The sequence below is a fragment of the Peromyscus leucopus genome, chromosome 18, assembly GCF_004664715.2.
Source record: "Peromyscus leucopus breed LL Stock chromosome 18, UCI_PerLeu_2.1, whole genome shotgun sequence".
Lineage (NCBI taxonomy): Eukaryota > Metazoa > Chordata > Mammalia > Rodentia > Cricetidae > Peromyscus > Peromyscus leucopus.
In genome coordinates this window covers 43,395,342-43,414,125 of record NC_051078.1, presented here as the reverse complement: position 1 = coordinate 43,414,125, position 18,784 = coordinate 43,395,342, and the positions used below count along the sequence as shown (strand labels likewise).

General features: G+C 50.6%; 1 protein-coding gene across 2 annotated transcripts in view; it reads right to left on the bottom strand.

The window, feature by feature from the left end:
• Chst11 (carbohydrate sulfotransferase 11) overlaps positions 1 to 18,784 on the bottom strand; it is a 214,186-nt gene that overhangs the window by 84,003 nt on the left and 111,399 nt on the right. The window lies entirely within an intron of this gene.

Here is an 18,784-nt window from a genome sequence, read left to right as displayed (position 1 = left end):
TTTTCCTAAAAACCAAGTCCCACAGGGCAGCAGGTCACTGCCCGGGGATTCTCCCAAGATGACCAGCCTGTATCCACAGACACGCAGTTCAATGAAACAAGCGTGGACTCTGCTCTCCCAGAAATCAGGACTCCTTCACGCCCCTGCTCAGCCTGACCTATAAAGTCTCAGTTTGCCTGGCGCTCAGAGGTCCCATGAATGCTTCTTTTAAGGGTCACATGAATAGACAAACGTCCTGCTCTTTAAAAAGGAAGTTTTTAGTGACATAATTGTAAGAGGGAATGCTGTTAGAAGGGATTGTACAGAAAGTTTTACGAGGCTTTGAGAAAGGCTTTTCTTATTAAATCTCTATAAATCCTTTCCCAAAATAGCTCCAACTAACTTGGGAGAAAGCCAGTCATAATTAGTGGGAAACCTGAAATGCAGAATATTTCTAAAAAAAAAAAAAATGCACTTTTTTATACTTTAAGTGCACACAGTAGAAGGGACCCACTGCTAAGAAAAAGGCCATCTCTCACAAACAAACAGGCTTCGTGTGTTGGGCCAGTGTCCTTAAGGAGGGTCAACAGCCCTGCTGTGTGCTGTGTGTGTTTAGGGGAATCACAGGCCCTCACTGGGAAAAGGGTTAGTCAGCTCTGGGTGCCCCCAGCTCCACCGCATTCCCTGATTATGTTCCCATTAGCCATCTCGCATACCTAGCCCCTCTGCAGCTGAACACGGAGGGAATGCTATATTCTGAACGCGCAGAGGCCAAGTTAATGAGATTTTCACCGTCTTCGGGGCAAGATTTGGAGACAAGAAAGAAGATGGAAAACTAAATGAGATCCCGTAGTGGTCCACTGGACACAGACTCGGGTTCCCATGGCATCCACCGAAGAGTTCTCTGGAAGATGGTTCAGGAACTGTGCTTTCTTTTTAGAATAAAAAACGAACATGAGTGAGTTGCCTATTAGTCTACCAGTGGAGGTCAGGATGACCTGGGGAGCCTGAGGGCATGGTCAGGGCAGTTTATATTTTGTTAGACATTCATCTTTTCTCCAGAACCCTGGACCCCTCTGGCTTCTCATCTAAGGGAAGGTCATTTTCATGGATTCAGTAGGGTTCATACAGCTTAGGGATGCAGACGTCAAAAGCCAACTTTGATTTGCCTGGTGTTGGAGTTTAAGCAGCAGCCTCCCTTCCAGTGTGTTTCAGAGGCAGGCTGTGTGTGTGTGTGTGTGTGTGTGTGTGTGTGTGTGTGTGTGTGTGTGTGTGTGTGCGCGCGCACACCAAGGTCAAAAGTCAATGTCAGATCTCTTCCTCAGCTGTTCTTTTTGAAACGGGGTCTCCCACTGAACCTAGAGCTCACGGACTTGACCAGAGGAGCTCACCAGTGAGCACAAGGGATCCTCCTGTCTCCAGCTCTCCCCAGGGCTGGGCTTACAGACGTGCCCCGCCATGCCTGGTTTTCACATGCTGCGGAAACTCTGGTCCTCCTTATACCGCAAGCACTTTTCGGAATGAGCCCTCTCCACAGCCCCAGAGGCAGGGCTTCTGATGATATAATCAGGATAGGAGAAGTCACAAAGGCCAGGCCCTGACGGACTGTGCTACGTGAAGGGATACCGGAAGTGCTCCCTCCCTGGCAAGGCCATGAGGACACGGCTGGAAGAAAGACTCACGGGACACCAGGCCCTGTGTTCAGTCTTTCAGCTTCCCCCATGGAAGCCTCCCAGCCTGTCACATCTTGTCACGGCAGTCAAAGCTGAGCGACGCACCTGAAAATGTCACGGAAATTTCAGTTCGAGTGGATTTCGGTCTGCTGCCAGGCTCTGCCTGCCCAGTCCTCACACGCATCACACGAGAAGGCACAATTATTTCCTACCTTAACTCATTCATTTATACCCTCCCTCCTTCATGCATCCATTTGGTAAAGAGGTGGCAAACATCAATCACTCATTCATTCATTCATTTAACAAATACATCCCCAGTATCACACAGCTTTCTCCAGAATCCCTGTGATCCCAAGAAAGCCAAATGCAACACCCAGGAGGCCCATGTGTGATTCAGAGACCACCCATGCTTGACCTCTTAGGGATCTGGGGAGGGTGCCTGGCTTCTGGGTCTCAGCCTCCCTGGCAGTGACAGCCACTTAATACCTATTGTTTCAGGCCATCTCCTTCCTTTTCTCCTCCTGCCAACTACGCACTGACCCCTTTTCAAGCCTCAAAATTGAGGTCTGAATGTAATTGCTCCAGCAATTCCCTGGTAGCTGCGCTGGAGCACAACACACGTTAATGAGATGCAGGATTGCTCTGTGCAGGGCTTTCTCTGCCCGGCAGCTCGTTTCCCACCCATCTTCCATAGAAGGGGCCCCAGCTTGCGATGACGACAGTGAGCACTATGTTCTGGGCTCTGCCAGGCCCTCATTCATCAGTCTTTCTGCTCGCTTGCCATTTTCAGAATGGAGACAGACTCGGATAAATGGGCTGCTGTGGATGGAGCCGCATCCCACGGCAGTGGAGGGGAGCTGAGAGAGGCCAATCTCTCCATCCCAGAATAAGATGAACATAACCAAAATCAAACAACCCTTCCTGACTTCATTTTGCAACCACGGGCGGCAGGGCGGACCAACCGGGGTCCAGCACTTTATCCACAGGCACGGCAGGCTCTGACTATGACGGCAGAGAAAGACTGCTAACCCGATCGGGCACAGCACTCTACAGTGTGCCAACAGCCATCCACAGCTCACGACTTCTGGAGAGGACACTGTTAAGAGTCCCAGAAGCCTTTGGATTGTCTCAGCAAAGCCCTGCAGTGTGAGGAGAGCAGCTCTCGGCTGAGGGGTTGATTCTAGCCACGCCCACGAATTTACATACTAAGGGGGCTGGAAGGGCTGCCTTCCTGCACTTCCCAGACTGACCCCTGAACTGGAAGCCTGGGACCTTGGCGGTGGCTGCCAGGCAGTGACACATCATACATCACACATCATACTCAAGTCCTTTGCTGCATTCTTTTCGTTTAGTGATCACCATAAACCCACGAAGTAGCTACTGTTCTCCTTACACAGGGAGATGCGGAAACTGAGGCACACAGAGAGGTGAAGTGCCTTGCTCAGTGCCACACAGCTTGTAACTAGGAGGGCTATCCGCTCTGAACCGGCATGTTCTCTGCCCTCTCTGGTCTAGACAGTTAGGTTTAGCCTCACCTACTAGTTATTAAAAGCAAGGGCTGGCAAGATGGGTCCGTGGGTAAAGGTACTTGCCGAGCAAGCCTGGTTGACTGAGTTCAATCCCTAGGTGGGAAGGGAGACCCAGCTTTACAAAGTTATCCTCTGTTTTTCACACATGTCCCTTGGCACAGGTACACACACACACACACACACACACACACACACACACACACACGATAAATTGATATGTATGTGTGTACTTGTGTGAGTGTTTGCACACAGAAGCCACAATGAGTCAGATCCCCTGGAACAGGAGTTACAGGTGGTTGTGAGCCATCTGATATGGGTGCTGGGAACTGAACCCGGGTCTTCTGCAAGAAGAGTAAGCTCTCTTAGCCACTGAACCAACTCTCTAGCCCCCAATAATTACTTTCCTTTTTAAAGCTAGCTTTAGAGAAGTATCCCATATCAAAATCCTCAAGTTTCCTTTGGTTGCATCTATAAAATGGGAAGATGATACACTCCCAAATGCTGTAACTAAAACATATCAGGCTGGGTACCTAAGGAAGAAAAGATGTTTCTCAAGCTCACAGTGGTGCAAGGAGAAAGCCCAAACCATATGGTACCCATTCTTGCAAACAGCACCGTAAGGAGTGTGTGCAGAAGCAGGAGCTCACATGATTGACAGAGGGGAGAGCATGGGGAGGGGTCTCCAGGGAACCGACCGACATCCAAGAAGAGCTCCCTTAATCCCTGTCCCCTAGGACAGGGCCACCCACAAGTGCTCTAATCACTTCTATCAGCTTCTCTTAAAGGTCCCACCACCTCCATCATCATAGACCACACTTCTAACACATGACACACGGGGAAACACCATAACCAAACCATCACACGCGCCTGCTGCCCTCACATAACTGTATCTCAGTGACTTGGCCTTGGGAATACTCTATGAACCCTGGAAATGCTATAAAACTGTGATAAAAAACAAGTCTTAACACATTTTACTGGGGATTTTTACCAAGCACAGCGCTGACACCTCCCGTCTGCAGGACCGGTTCACAGAGGAGTGAGGACACATAAATTTCAGGTCTGTTCCTGAAGACACAGCAGCACTTGAGCTGTATCGTCCCGGCTGATCCCTGGAGGTGTGGTGACAAGCCAGTGGCGGGGTCACCCGCAGGGCAAGGCCTAGGCTTGGCTTTGCTATGCCTGTTCACAGGACCTCGAGTGATCCTCACAGTCCTCTAATGGAGACAGGAGGATTCCCAGCATGGTCAACAGGACAGACAGCCCCTGACTCGCTGTTTCCACCCAGGGGTTTTCATCTTTGGGGTGGGCTTTGGGATGTGAACCCACAGCACACCCAAAGGCATTTGCATTCCTATTTTCTAGACTCAGTGGGGTGTGGGACTCTGCTCATCTGAGATCATAGGCCCTGCATCCCCCAGGCTTCCCTTGGACATTAAGATGCAGGAAAGGGTCCCTCAGCTCCAACTACAAAGGTATGTGGGCATGTTTGGTTTACTACTGCAGCTGAGTACCCCAACTCAGTAGTTTAAGACAGGATGGTTGACTCTCACGGGGTTCTGGGATTCAAAGTCCTAAAGTCAAGAGGAACAATATAGGATCCTCTGTTAGGCACTCAGGGAAAAATCCACTCTGCCATTTCCTGCATTTACTTACTTACTTAATTTTGAGTCAGGGTCTCAGAGAGCCCTGTCTGGCCTCATGTTTTGTGTGTAGCTAAGGATGACCCTGAACTCTTGACGCTGCTACATCAACCTCCTGAATTCTGGTATTATAAGGCATGCTCTACCATGCCCCATTTCCATGATGCGAGGGATCAAACTCAGGATTTAATGCATGCTAGCCATGCACTGTACTAAATGAGCTGCAACCCCAGCCTAGTCTGTCTGTCTGTCTGTGAAGGCCTTGTCTCTATCATATGGCTTATGATACACAGTGAATCTCTCTAGAAAGTCCAGACAGTCTGACCTTAAAACTCTTCATCGAGGCTGCACGGTCCCCCTTGTCACATATGGCAGTATATTCCCATGATTTGGGGGAGCATTCTGCCTGCCAAAGCTTGGGAAGTCAGCAACTACAGGCCTGGGGTTCTAATGACCTGGGTCAAGGTCAAGGCAGCATCACAGAGGGGCGCTGCCTGCCTCCCAAGCCCTTAACCGGCTTTGGCAGCCCAGGGTTCCTGAAGGCTGCCGTGGCTTTTACTCTCCACAAGATCCTTTGTCTGAGCCTCCATGAAGGTGTCTCCCACACAAGTGCCTGTGTCCTGAGGTTTTTGCCCAGGACCCCCCTGTGGAAAGCTTGAGATCAGGTGTCAAGGGGCTTTCCAAGGTTTGTGCTGGCTCGGGACAAGGACGTTAAAATGGAAGGAGGTCCTGATAGACGCGGGGCTTCCCCAGGTGTGAAAGACCACACCTGCACATTAATTGGATGACAAATGGCTGCAATTTGCCGGTGCTGCTTTTGGCAAGGCCTTATCTTAACAAGATGCTTATCCAGTCTTCCTCTCTGACTTAGTTATATCATCATATCCTGGAGAGAGTCTCATTGCTAGTTCCTCCACTCTTCTAGTGCCTGCTCTTTACTCCAAGAGAACCCAAGCTTGAATTTCTGTAGTGTGTGTGTGTGTGTGTGTGTGTGTGTGTGTGTGTGTGTGTGGTTTATTTATTTTGAGGTAGGATCTCAAGTGACCTAGGCTGCCTCAAACAAACTATGTGGCCAAGGATGACCTTGAACTCATTCTTCAGCCACCACCTCCCAACTGCTGGGGTTACAGGTTTGTGCCATAATATGACCCATTTTATGCAGTGTTGGGGACTAAACTCCAAGCTTGGTGCACGCTAGGCCTGCGCTCTATCAATTAAGCCACAGCCCCTCCCCCTTACGATTAGCAAAAAGAAAATCACATTGATAAATGCTGCTCCCTCATAACTCAACTATTTCCTTGCTCAAAAAAAAAAAAAAAACGACACTTTATTACGGGTAGTAAAATAAATGAATGAATGAATGAGCAAGCAAGAAAATAAACAAGGGCTTTCTGTTTCTCTAGCTGGTCCTCATTAAGAAAACGGTGGGCAGTTCACTGTCGGCACAGGGCTCTGAGGCCAGCAACGACCCAGCCCATTCCTTGGCATGCTGAGGGTATGTGGGAAGGAGGGCCACTCACTGAGGAACAGGCCAGGAGCTTATCTGAGATCTCAGCGTCTCATTCAGTCTGCTTCCCCTGTGACCAGGAATAATTGGATGTCAGCTGCTTGCGAACTCCCCAGCTCCTTAAAGGAGTCACACTTCTCAGACACCAGCTCATTTATCCTGCCACATAAAAGAAAACTCACAGAGACGCAGCTGGCTTTCTGAACCGAGACGTACCATTCAGCGGATGTGAATCCCAAGCGTGGTGCGCAGGCGACTGAGGAGGTAGAGGGTACAGCTGTACGCCAGCCTGTGCCTTTGAAGGACGAGCCTCCAGACAGACTTCAAGCCTCCTCATTTTCCAACCATCATTCTAGCATGCAACTTCCCTACAAATCAGGATGCGATCTGCAAGCAAGCCCATCGGCCATGGAATATAGGTCCTTGGGAATGTCAATCACAGAACTGCTGAGCGGCCTGCTGGGTGCAAGGCTGGGCTGACACAGCAGTAAGAGATGGAGTTTTCTCCAACTCACATCTGTCCCCACGCACTGGCTGCACAGTGTTCCTTCTTGCCAGTCTTTCTGGTTGAAAAAGAGAAACTAGAACGCTCCATTGGCAAAAAACGTGGGTCTGTGTTTTCCAGTTCTTCGTCCTGAGGAACAAATGGACTTTCTGTTTGGTTTACGTCTTTTGTGTGCATTTCATGCCCGTGTGGAGGTGTGTGCATGGATATTTGTGTGTGCATGTGGAGGCCCGTGGTTGCCACCAGGTACCTTCCTCTGGTGTTCTCTACCTTACTTATTTGTTTATTTACTTACTGATTTTGAAATAGGCTTCTCAATGAACCTGGAGCTTGCCGATTCTCTACAATTACTGGCCAGTGAGTTCCAGGGACCCTCCTGTGCCCACCTCCCCAGTGGTGGGACTACAGTGCCGGACACCACACCACACACCAGCTTTTTTCCATTAAACGTGCGTGCTGGGGATCTGAACTCCGCTCCCTCACGCTTGTGCAACAGACACTCACTGACCAAGCCACCTCCCCCAACCCTATTTGTTTTGTTTTTAATTAATTAATTTTTTTATGTGCACTGGTGTTTTGCCTGCGTGTGTATCTGTGTGAGGGTGTCTTTGGGACTGGAGTTACAGATGGTCTTGAGCTGCCGTGTGGGTGGCAGGAACTGAACCCAGGTCCTCTGGAAGAGCAGCCAGTGCTCTTAGCTCCTGAGTCGTCCCTCCGGCCCCACTGTTTGATTTTTGACCCTAGGGTCTCATATAGCCTAGACTAGCCTCAGATTCGGGAGGAATAACTTTGAATTTCTGATTCATCTGCTTTCGCCTCCCAAGCGCTGGGATTCCAAGTCTGTGTCACCACGCTATTGTGGACGCAGTGCTGAGACTCAGACCCAGGGCCGTGTGCACTTCAAGGTGAGCTAACCCTGCCCTCTGTGCCCCCAGCTGGCATCTGTGCCGGGCTCTGGAGCCAGTGCTTCCACCGACAGAAGCCCAGCGTGCCCAGGACTAATTAGCGCCACTGATCCTCTTTGAATGGGCAGCTCAAGACCCGCCCTGCCCAGGGCCTGCTTGTGCGTGCTCGGGCTGGCTGAGGCCTCCTGTTAACTGGGGGAGAGATCCAAAGCCTTCTCCACTCCTCTTAGAGCACCAGGACTCGGTGGTGCTTCAGCAGGCGGATGAAAGATGGCTGCCAAACCATCTCCATTGAAATCTGAAGAACCAGTGGAGGGACAGAAATAGACCCCTGTGGGCAAGGAGCATGAGTCGGGAAGAAACTTACGCATGGTTACTATGTCTGGGCAGGGAATGCTCAAAAAAGGAACATCTAAAAACAGCTGCCTAGCACTTTCATTCTTTTTTTCTTTTTTCTTTTTTTTTAAGAAATAAAAATGAAGTTCCCAAGCCACAGGAGTCCTAGCTTCCTGTACCTTCCCTGACTCAGACATTGTCTCCAGGCTCAGCAAACACACTCTTGGCTTGGGAGCGTTCTGCCCGCTCACAAAGTGCCTGTGAGTTTGTGGGAGCGGTGGCCAAGCCAGGAAGGAGACTAGTTGCAGGCACAGGATGCCCTGCTCCCATTTCCCCAAATCCACCCACTGGGACCAGAGGTATTCTGAGGACCTATGGGAAGATTTAAGAGTAAACATATTAAGGTTAAAACAAAACAAAACAAAAAACCACTGGCTGCTATGCGTGGGTATATGTCATGCCATTGTTTGGGCAGTTCATATAAATCAGCCCATTACATTTTGTAACAACCCCAAAATCTAGGAACTGTCAGTATCCCCCACTTTACAGATTAAGAAACTGGGGCACAGGGAGATTAGGAGAATACCCTAAATTCCCTTACCAATAAGTATGGATTTGACCCTGGGAACCCTGGCTCTGAGAACCCCAAGTCTTAACTGCTGTGACACCATGTTGTTAGCTGAGGATGATAAGTCACTCCCAGTTTCCAGACAAGGGAAGTGAAGCCCCCAAGATACTGAATTTCTTCCCTAAGGTGGCCCGCCAGTTAGGGAAAGAGGCAGACTTGAACTCATGAACTAGGGCTCCAAATTCTATCTCCTCCATTTAAACTGTGCTGTTGGAGAGCTCTTGCCTAGAAGGGAGAGGTGAGGGTGGGGTGGGGTGGGATGGGCAGAGGGAGGGCTGATGTACGCCAAGGAGCAGCTCTTCTCTAGCATCAAGTTCTCCGGAAGTCTGTGTGGGAAAGCAGAGGCACCAGCCTGGCGCGAAGAGGGACTCTTCTTCCCTGAACCCCAGGGTGCTGGCTGGTGTTGTTAAGTCAACTAGACACAAGCTAGAGTCATCCCAGAGGAGGGAGCCTCAACTGAGGAAACGCATCTCTGAGACTGGGCTGTAGGCAAGCCTGTAGGACGTTTTCTTAATTAGTGATAGATGGGGGAGGGCCCAGCCCATGGTGGGTGATGCCATCCCTGGCTGGTGGTCCTGGGTTGTTTGAAAAAGCAGGCTGAACAAGCCATGAGGAGCAAGCCAGTAAGCAGCACCCCTCCATGGCCTCTGCATCAGCTCCTGCCTCTAGGTTCCTGCCAGCTTGAGTTCCTGTCCTGACTTCCTTTGGAGATGACCAGTGATGTGGAAGTGTAAGGTGAATAAACCCTTCCCTCCCCATGTTTCATTGATTATGGTGTCCCATCACAGCAATGGTTACCCTCACTAAGGCACCCAGGAACCCTTCCAATGTGGTGTCTGGCTAGCTCTGGCTCTGGGGAGCGAGGCTTGCCCATGTTGAGCTCATGGGGCCCAGGAGAAAATGACCGTGTTCACAGCCTCAACGCCTCACATTAGGTTTTGAGTGTGAAATGCCCCAGTGGACTCCTGTGTTCGAGCTCTCGGTCCCCAGCTGGTGGCATCATTTGGGGAGGGGGTGGTCTGTGGAAGTTTTAGGAAGTGGCATCTAGCTGGGGGAAGTGAGTGGTTTGCTAGAAGGCAGGCCTTGAGGGGTACAGCCTGGTTTCCAGCCAGGCTCCTCCTACTTTCTGACACCCAGGGGTAACAAGCCACTGGCCACTCCGGCCACCATACCTTCCCTGCCATGACAGACTGTGTCCTAAATCATCAGTGAGAATAAGTGAGAAAGGTAACTAATACAGTACCCACCTGGCCAGTCCCTGCCTGTGGCTGGCGAGGAAACCAGCAGGTCCCCCAGCCTCACAAGACACAGTCCCTACTCTAGAGGGCGCCTCACCTAAGGAAGCCAGTACAAACGAGTCAGTGACTGTGATGAGAGTCATCTTAATGGCCACACCGTCCAATATGGTAGCCACAAGCCGGATAAAGCCAAACATGCTTTCAGGGTCAATCCCGTACTCGAGACAGTGTATGGAAATGAGAACACAGGCTACCTTAGTGATTTTTTTTTAAATCAATGACACGTAGAAATGATCATATTTTGAATGCATTGGGTTGGAGAAAATACCTTATTAAAATCCATTTCACTTGTTCACTTTTTACCTGTCAGTGGCTACCACAAATTTCCCAGAGTAGGAAAAGCGGGGATTACTTCCAGAGCAGGGTTCTTCTGAGTGAACAGCAATCAGCAGTAACAGCACAGCCTGACTTGTCTGTCACGTGCCTAGAATGCGATGTAGTTTCAAATATAATGCTGAAAAGGTGAAAACCTTTGCATTTTGTGTTCCTGTTTTACAGGCAATGTCTCCAGTGTTGGAAAATGGCTAGCCATTTGCCTGAGATCTACAGTGACCAGCATGCATATTGGGAGGACAAGACCCCTCAGCTCCTCTTCCCGAGCAGCACCCACAGGGCCTGAGAGCAAGCCGGGCTCTGCACACACTCACCATCGGACAAGGTCAAATTCCAATTGGCCAAAGAGCTGCCCGAGCTGTGCAATTTGCAGAAAAATCAAATTATGAAGAGGCCTCTCCTAATTGAGGGTAATTCAGGAAATAACTTTCGGTAAATGGCGGCTTGACCAGCTGTGTTACTGTTGGGCAATTGCTGAGGTCATTTTGTCACCCGGACGCTTCTTCTCCCACTGAAATATGTGGGATTCTGTTTGCACAGACTGCCCTAGAGAAAGCCCATTAGTTCCAAGCATTTATTCTCCACATTTCCATGTATCCAGCAAGAGAGGCATTCCTGAATCTTCCGTGACCAAAAGAGAGCAAAGTTGGCCATGAACTCAAAGGCACATCACCACCTCAAAGAGGGGCTCGGTTAGCTCCCCCATTCCCAAGGCGCTCTCCAGAGTCAGGAAGGGGCTTTTGTGTCTGCTCACTGTCTAGGATCTGCGTGCAGTGGACACGTTTGAACATACACTGCACATGTAAACAGAGGCATCTCATGACCTTATACATGGTGTGTCTAGCTCGTGCAGAGCCTGAGATCTGACATAAATCAAAACGGAGAGAGCTGGCCAGCTCTTGGTTTGACTCCTAACTCTGTCCTAACAACCGGCAATCGCTGACCAACGAAGTTTGACCTTGACCGTGCCCTCAGGGCCAGCAAGCTGCAGAGGTCACCCTGTCTGTGCACCCTGAGTTCTGGGGTTGCAGGTGTGTGCTGCTGTGCCCCACCTTCTATGTGAGTGCTGGGGGTAGAAGAGACAGACAGATGCTCCTGCGTGCGCAAGCCCTTTACTGAATGAGCCATGTCTCCACTCAGCCTCGGGTATGTGGTGTCTTCAACTCTCACAAACCCGTGAGACAGGTACCTCCCTCGGATTCTCTTCAGGCGAAATGGCCTCAGGTCACACGTCTGTGATAGGCTCCCTCACGTCCTTCAAGTGTGCAATCCTGTCCTGTGACCTCAATTGCATCTCACTCCAGGTGTCTTGCCTATCCTAGCCTGATTGGAAATCTGACCGGGTAGCTTTCTGCTCGAGTAGAATGGAGCTAGCTGCTGGCCATGGCCAACAAAGGCAGCCCACTGTCCCTGGCCTCGCCACCATCCTCACTGGCCTGATGTCACTTGCCATGAATAATGCAGCGCTCAAAAGAGCGCTATAAGGTAGGGGCAGTTAACGCACTGTTTCGTCTTTGCCAGCCGGCTGCCGTTCCGCATAGGAAACCGGACCTACAACTAAATCAGTCCCTCTTTGGCCGGTAGACAGCTGTTGGGTCAAAGCTAGACAATGAGGCAGGCTCGTCGTTTACCAGGTGGCTGGCAACGAAGGGATTAATGCAGCAGGGCTCGGGCTGAGCAACAGCTGCCCTTCTGGCCTTCCCTGGCAGGTCCCACCCCCTCCATTCCTCCCAAACAGCAACCGCCAAAGCAGCCAGCCTTCCTCCTTGGTTATCTGGAGGGTGGGTGTAACTGACCCTGGAAACCTCATCTGATGGCTGGCCTGCAACTGCGGGTTCCTCTCTTCTTCTCGCAGGGGAGGCTCACGTGTCCCCTTCAGAGGGACCTTGTCCCAATCAGTTATCTGGGGCTCCACTTCCAGGGTGGCTACAGAGAGCAAGGACCCTGTTCTTTGGGAAAACATGGCCTTCATACAGAAAGAGACTTCAGACCTGAGTGACTCGCTAAAGCAGGATGGCTGGTGTTGGATTCAAAGAAAGGTGCCTGCAGCTGAAATCCTGCGCTTCCAAACTCTGGAGCCTGTAACAATCACCCCAGAAGCTTTGAGACACATTGACACACCGGCAAAATCCCAGACTAGATAAAATCAGCCATTAGGAGGAAAGGCCTAGGCTCTGTGCGGCCAAAGCTGAGAGCCACCGGTTAAACGCAATTCTCTCGCTTGACAGACAGTCGTGTTGAGACCAAAAGTTGGGGGCTCTCCTCTGGAGAAACCCCACCATTTAACAAGTGGTACCTGAGTTAGAGGTACAGCTGCTTTGTGAGCTGAGTGCCTCCCAGGGGCCCTGATGTCCAGCTACCTTACCTACCACTCTCTCGGGAACACGACCCAATCTACCTGGGACTACACGCTTCCGTCCCTTCCAGCCAGGCCCCGGCACCAGCCCGACTCCATTCCCTTTCTCTAAATGTGAATGACTGCGGCCCCCACCCCGGTGTTTGTCCTTGTCTGCAATGCTGTCCGCTCCTAACATCTGACGTGTCTTCAAAGGTCTGGCTCAAAGGCTACCTCCTCTGTAGAGTCCGCACTGTGCACAGGACTTGGGGGAGGGGCGCTGACACGCGACACCTCCCCTCATCCGAGAGAGTTTTCTGCCGTGGTATTTTCCAGCTCTCTCTCTCTCTTCTGAGGCCTTTTCTCTCTGTTTATTCTTCTACAGAACCAGCCAAATGTGCCGAGCGAGCACTGTTGAAGATGTCACCCAGGTGGGGGCGGGGAACACTTCCATAGCTCCCTCCCTCCGTGGACCACAGCAGCTTTATCAATATAGTGGTTTCAACTGAATGGACTCCGGAGTGAAAAACACCAGTGTAGTGGGTGGTAGCCATTCCAACCTTGATCTGGAAGTTCCAACCCCCACTGAGGCTTTGGTAACTGTCACACCTACAAGGCGGGACCAAGAGAGGACCCTGAAGACCCGAGATCCGGATGCACCGTCTCTCTTGGTTCCTGGACCCTGGATGCTGGAGGTAGACCGAGCAGAGTTCTCCAGAGAACACCACCGGACAGTGCCACGCCTTTTCTAGACCTGCAACCTACCTATCCCTTCATTTGTAAATTACACCACTAAATAAACCTCCCTTTTAACTACGTGGAGTGGCCGTAATAATTTCACCAATACACACCAGCCAATCGCAGAGTTCTTCCTGGAGGTGACTTCTGCTTAACCTGGCTCCAGCCAGGACACAAAGTCCTCTCTCTCCCTGCCCTGGCCAGACATCAGACTCTGGAAGAAAAGAAAACTGCAGGCCGCCACCCCTATAGGAAGGATACCTACTGTGCCTTCCACACTACTCCATAGCCTCGGCTCCGGCCACCGAGAGCTTTCTATCTGGGCCCATGGTGGGCCCATGCCTCCCCTTGACATATTAGGAGAGAGATCCTGCTGGAACCTGTTTTCTACCTGGAGGAGAGGGGACATGCTAGGGCCCCTCCTGCAGGCTACCCGGGTCAGATCTCGGCATGCTGTTCAATCTCAGTTACCTTCTGAAAAACGGGATTATCAGAGACCTTAATCTGAGGGGGTTGTAAAGGTTCAGTGAGGGGCTGGGCTATGGCTCAGTGGTAGAGAAAACGGCTGTTCAGTATGTGCAGAGCCTTGGGTTCGATCTACAGCAGTTGGACAACAGCAAGATCATGGCTGGGAAATGTCTAGAACAGTCACAGGAGTGTGTTACACACACACTCCGTGATCACTGACTCTCTTTTCCTCCTTCTCTCTCCTCCCTTCCTCTCTTCACTCCATCCTTAACCCCGTGTTACCCCAGAGGAACAGAAAGTACATGTTAGCACACCAAGAGATAGTCCTGTCGCAGAGGTGGCAGGATCTCAGAGTTTCACCCACATTCAGCAACACATGACCCCCTTCTCCCCCCACAACAGGTCACTAGAACACGACCAGTTCCCTGAGCACCAAGACCCAGGGACCCTAGGAAGCCAGGCGCCCATACAATCTGCCATGGCCTGTGCAGACTTCACTGTGCGGCTCCCAAGTCCATGGCCAGTGGTGAGCCACGCATCCTGCCCCTGAAGCACTAATGACAGGGCAGGCACACACACTAAAGAAAGAGGCAGTGGGCCAGGGCTGCACCGCGTGAACGACGCTGCAAAGACTTCAGGGAACCCACGAGAGGCCAGGAGGTGGGGAGGATGGCGGACAAGCTGTCTCGCCCTTGCTGGCACACAGGGACAATGACACCCTCCCTCTCACCCAGATGAGAGCAGTGCTCTGCCCTGTGGGTCTGCACTGAGCTGGGGCAGCCTGCAGATGGCTCGGCCCACGAGCATGTGGTTGGCAACTCCTGAACTTTCGGTGACTCGGTGCCAGCTGATCCGATCAGCAATTATGTTTTATTTTGGAGCCAGGGAGGCAGCAGCGAACCAGGAAAATTATAAGACACTACATTGCTATTTTGCTAAGAATATCAACTGCAAAGTTTGGGGTTTTTTTGTTGTTGTTGCTGTTGTTTTTTCTTAACCAGTTGTCCTTTGGATGGTTTGGGGTTTTCAATGCACTAAATTAAGAAAGTCCTGGACACAGAAGTCAGACTAGAGCCAACTGTCCCAGGGCTGGTTTGGGTCCTTACCCAGTGAAAACCTCGTTAGTTGTACAGCAGTTTGGGGGGGGGGGGGTGGTTCCTGCTGAGAGCATTTTGATGGTGACAGTAACTAGTAGCAGTCACTAGTAACTGTAAGCACACTGTAGCATGAATCCTAATCGGTCTTCTTAGTAATAATAACGGGGACCCAGATATCGGGGTAAACGTTGAAAACTCAGAGGAAACAAGCCACAGCCACTTCTCACCTCGCCCACTCCTCAGCCCATCCTGTCTCCAAGAATCCTCAGCCAAAAGGGGCCGAACTCCTGTCTCCTCCCACCTTATATGCCTTTCTCCACCCAGCCATATCACTTCCTGTCTCAGCCTTCCTAGTGCTGGGATTAAAGGTGTGTACCACCACTGCCTGGCCTCTATGGCTAACTCTGTGGTTGACTCTGCCCTCTGACCTTCAGACGAGCTTTATTTGTTAGAACATATAGAGAATATCACCACAGTACACTACCCAGGTCGGCAGGAATTCCTTCTATGGTTGAATTCTCACGGCTTCCTACTGGCTATCTGGGTTTGAATAAATCACATCCAATTATTAGCTTCAGTTCCCTATCCATAAAAGGAGAAGTACCATCTAGCTCAGAGCTCACATGCAGATCCAGTGAGATGAATCCAAGATTCGGGAAGCATCTCACCAAGGGTATATGTCTAAGGTAACTAAGAAGGTACCTTCTTGCCATAAGGCAAATTTCTCATCATATTTTTAAAAAAAAGTCTCCATTTTTACCATCTTACATGAAGCCCAAATAGCCAATCAGTAGAAAAGATGCAAACAGCATTTCCGGTGCAGTGCAGGTTAGAGCGATCAAAGGGTCTGTCCCTTGGTGACTACACTGTTCCAGGCTCAGCAGCTGAGCGGGTAGGAAAATATTAGAAAGTGCAGGGGAGCTCAATCCAGTGTTGGGCATAGAGATGACTCAGGACGGAGACGCTGTCTATGCTCATCAGAGCGTTCGGCTCCTCCTCTGAATTCCCCAGCCCACCACTAACCAGGGCTGCTCCTCCAGAAACAAAACCCTGCTTAGGGACTTTGCACCAGAATGGGGCATAATTGCCACTTGTAAAGGAAGCTAGATCCAGAAAAAAACATCCCCAGACTACATCCACAGGAAATGGGGTGATCTTCCTGAAACAATGTTTGCCTGCAGGGGCTGGAGAAGCCAGACAATGTGCCCAGGACATCCTTGAAGGACAGTGACTCACCGACCAACGCCCTCCCCCTGTGACAGCCGGGCCACCTCCCAGCCATCGCAAGGTTTAGGCCAGGGCTAAATGTACCTCTCACTCAAGCAGTATTCACTACCACTCTGAGGGGGCGGGGGTTGACATCTCTCGATGAGATGGTCACCTCTCCTCTGAGTGGTCTGCCAAGACACCGTCCAGGGTCATGCACACCAGTCCCGGGACAGTGCAAGCAACCAACACAGCCACCTCACCACCCTGTACGCCCAGTGCCTCACATGCCAGAGGGTCAAGGAATGAACAAGCCAGGAAGGCTGGGGGCAGGAAGTCACCACACCAGTCCTGAAACCAGGACGTGGTATTGGTCTTGGCGTATTATAAAAGAGGGGCAGCAGCCTCAGAGTGGTTATGTAGCTTGTCCAAAGTCACGCAGTGAGGAGATGATGACACCACGTCTGACCCTGAAGTCAAGGAAAGTGACAAATCCCAATCACTGAGCTGTCCTCCCAGCATTCCAGAGTGTGGTGGAATTGTGTTCCCCAAAATATTGTGCACGCTAAAAAACTTATCTGGGGTCAGAGAACAGAACAGCTACAATATTAAACATAGAGGTTAGGCAGTGGTAGCACACACCTTTAATCCTACCATTCCAGAGGCAGAAATCCCTCTGGATCTCTGTGGGTTCAAGGCCACACTGGAAACAGCCAAGCATGGTGACACACGCCTTTAATCCCAAGAAGTGAGTCTTTAATCCCAGGGAGTGATGGCAGAAAGCAGAAAGATATATAAGGCATGAGGACCAGAAACTAGAAGCATTTGGCTGGTTAAGCTTTTAGGCTTTTGAGCAACAGTTCAGCTGAGATCCATTTGGATGAGGACTCAGAGGCATCCAGTCTGAGGAAACAGGATCAGCTGAGGAATTGGCAAGGTGAGGGAGGTAGCTGTGGCTTGTTCTGCTTCTCTGATCTTCCAGCATTCACCCCAATACCTGGCCCCAGGTTTGATCTTATTAACAAGACTCTTTAAGATTCATGCGACACCAGAGGGGTGTTCAAGATGGGAAACTGACGCCTGGAGAGGGCTCGTCACACCTTCCAGCTTGCGCAGCTAGAGGCATGGGAAGTAGGAACTTGAACTCGGACTTTACACTTTCAAAAGTCACAGATATTTGGGGACCCTGACATCAGCCAGGTCTAGTGTTAGGCACTGAAGATAAACAAGTGGGCAAGATGCAGTCCATGGACTTTCTACCCGAAGGGTCAGCTAGAGTGGAATGACTCTGCCCATGCGTCCTGTGCTATTTATCAACATAGGACATCCACAGAAAGAGGGGATGGATGGTTTGTGATGCAGTAGCCTGGGTGGCTTTCACTCCAGCATAGCAGAAATCCCATATATGACCAAAGCCTGATTTGATCTCACAATGGCCAGGTCACTGGGGCACCAACAGAAACCCAAATACCAAATCCCTGTTGAGTCTCTACAAAGGGCAGCAGCGGAAGCCTCAGGAGACACCGAGTTTACAGTCACCTGCTTGCTCTGGTCCAAGTCACACCAAGAGCCCCAATGTAGAGAAGTAAGAGGGAATCACTGAACCCCATTCTCTCCCACCAGGCACCATGGACTATGGAAACACAAAACCGAGAATTCAGCACTGAATAAAGCCCCGAGATTATGAGCAGGCCATCACTCCCCCATGCACGCATTTCTCGGCAGTTACTTAAAGTCGGCTGGCATTGGTTTAGTTGCCCAACCACCAGCTCTCGGCGCCAGAAACAGTCAGTTGTCATTCCCACAGGAGGACCAGCCCGGACTCTCCACATCCAGACTTAAGTGACTTGTGGCTATTGCTGTGGTGACCAAGCCTCTGACTGCCTCTTGCTTCCCATGAAAAGCAAGTTCCCCCAAGTCCAGCTCTCTCTTCTCCTCAACATCACCGATACCACGCTTGCTGCCTTGTTAAACTAAGAAGCCAGAAAGACAGCGACAGTCACTTTACACCCATACCCCCAACCAGGGAGTCTTCAGTATAGAGTACAGCGTGTAAGCCATCACTGGGTCTCAGTAATCCCATGTGGGGCGTGGGTGGCAAGTTTATCCATGATCATGCCTTTCTGTGGTTACCAGCAGGGGGTTTCACAAGCTTGGTGGCTCTTGGAGTTCAGAGTCCCATTGCTAGGACCTGGGACTATGTGACCTCAGAGGCTTAAACCCCAGGAAGGTCAAAAGCGCAGTCCCACACAGATCCTCCACACTTCTCCAAACTGCTCTTTCTACAACTTCTAACATGGTCCTGGATTACAGTTATCAAAATGCTTGAGACAAGAAATGGTTCAGATTTATGTGTCCCGCCCCCCAGGTTTTTGGAATATTTGCACATACACAGTGTACAAATATTCCAAATATTTTTACATACACCTTGGGCTAGGATCCAAGTCTAAACATGAGATTCATTTCTATTTCATATGTATCTTACACACAGAGCCTGGAGATAACTTCATACAGTATTTCCGTGCATCTGCATTCCCACTGTGACCATTGTATAAAGTCAGACATAGCATCTTCGACTTGTGGAGGAGCCATGTTGCTGCTCAGAAA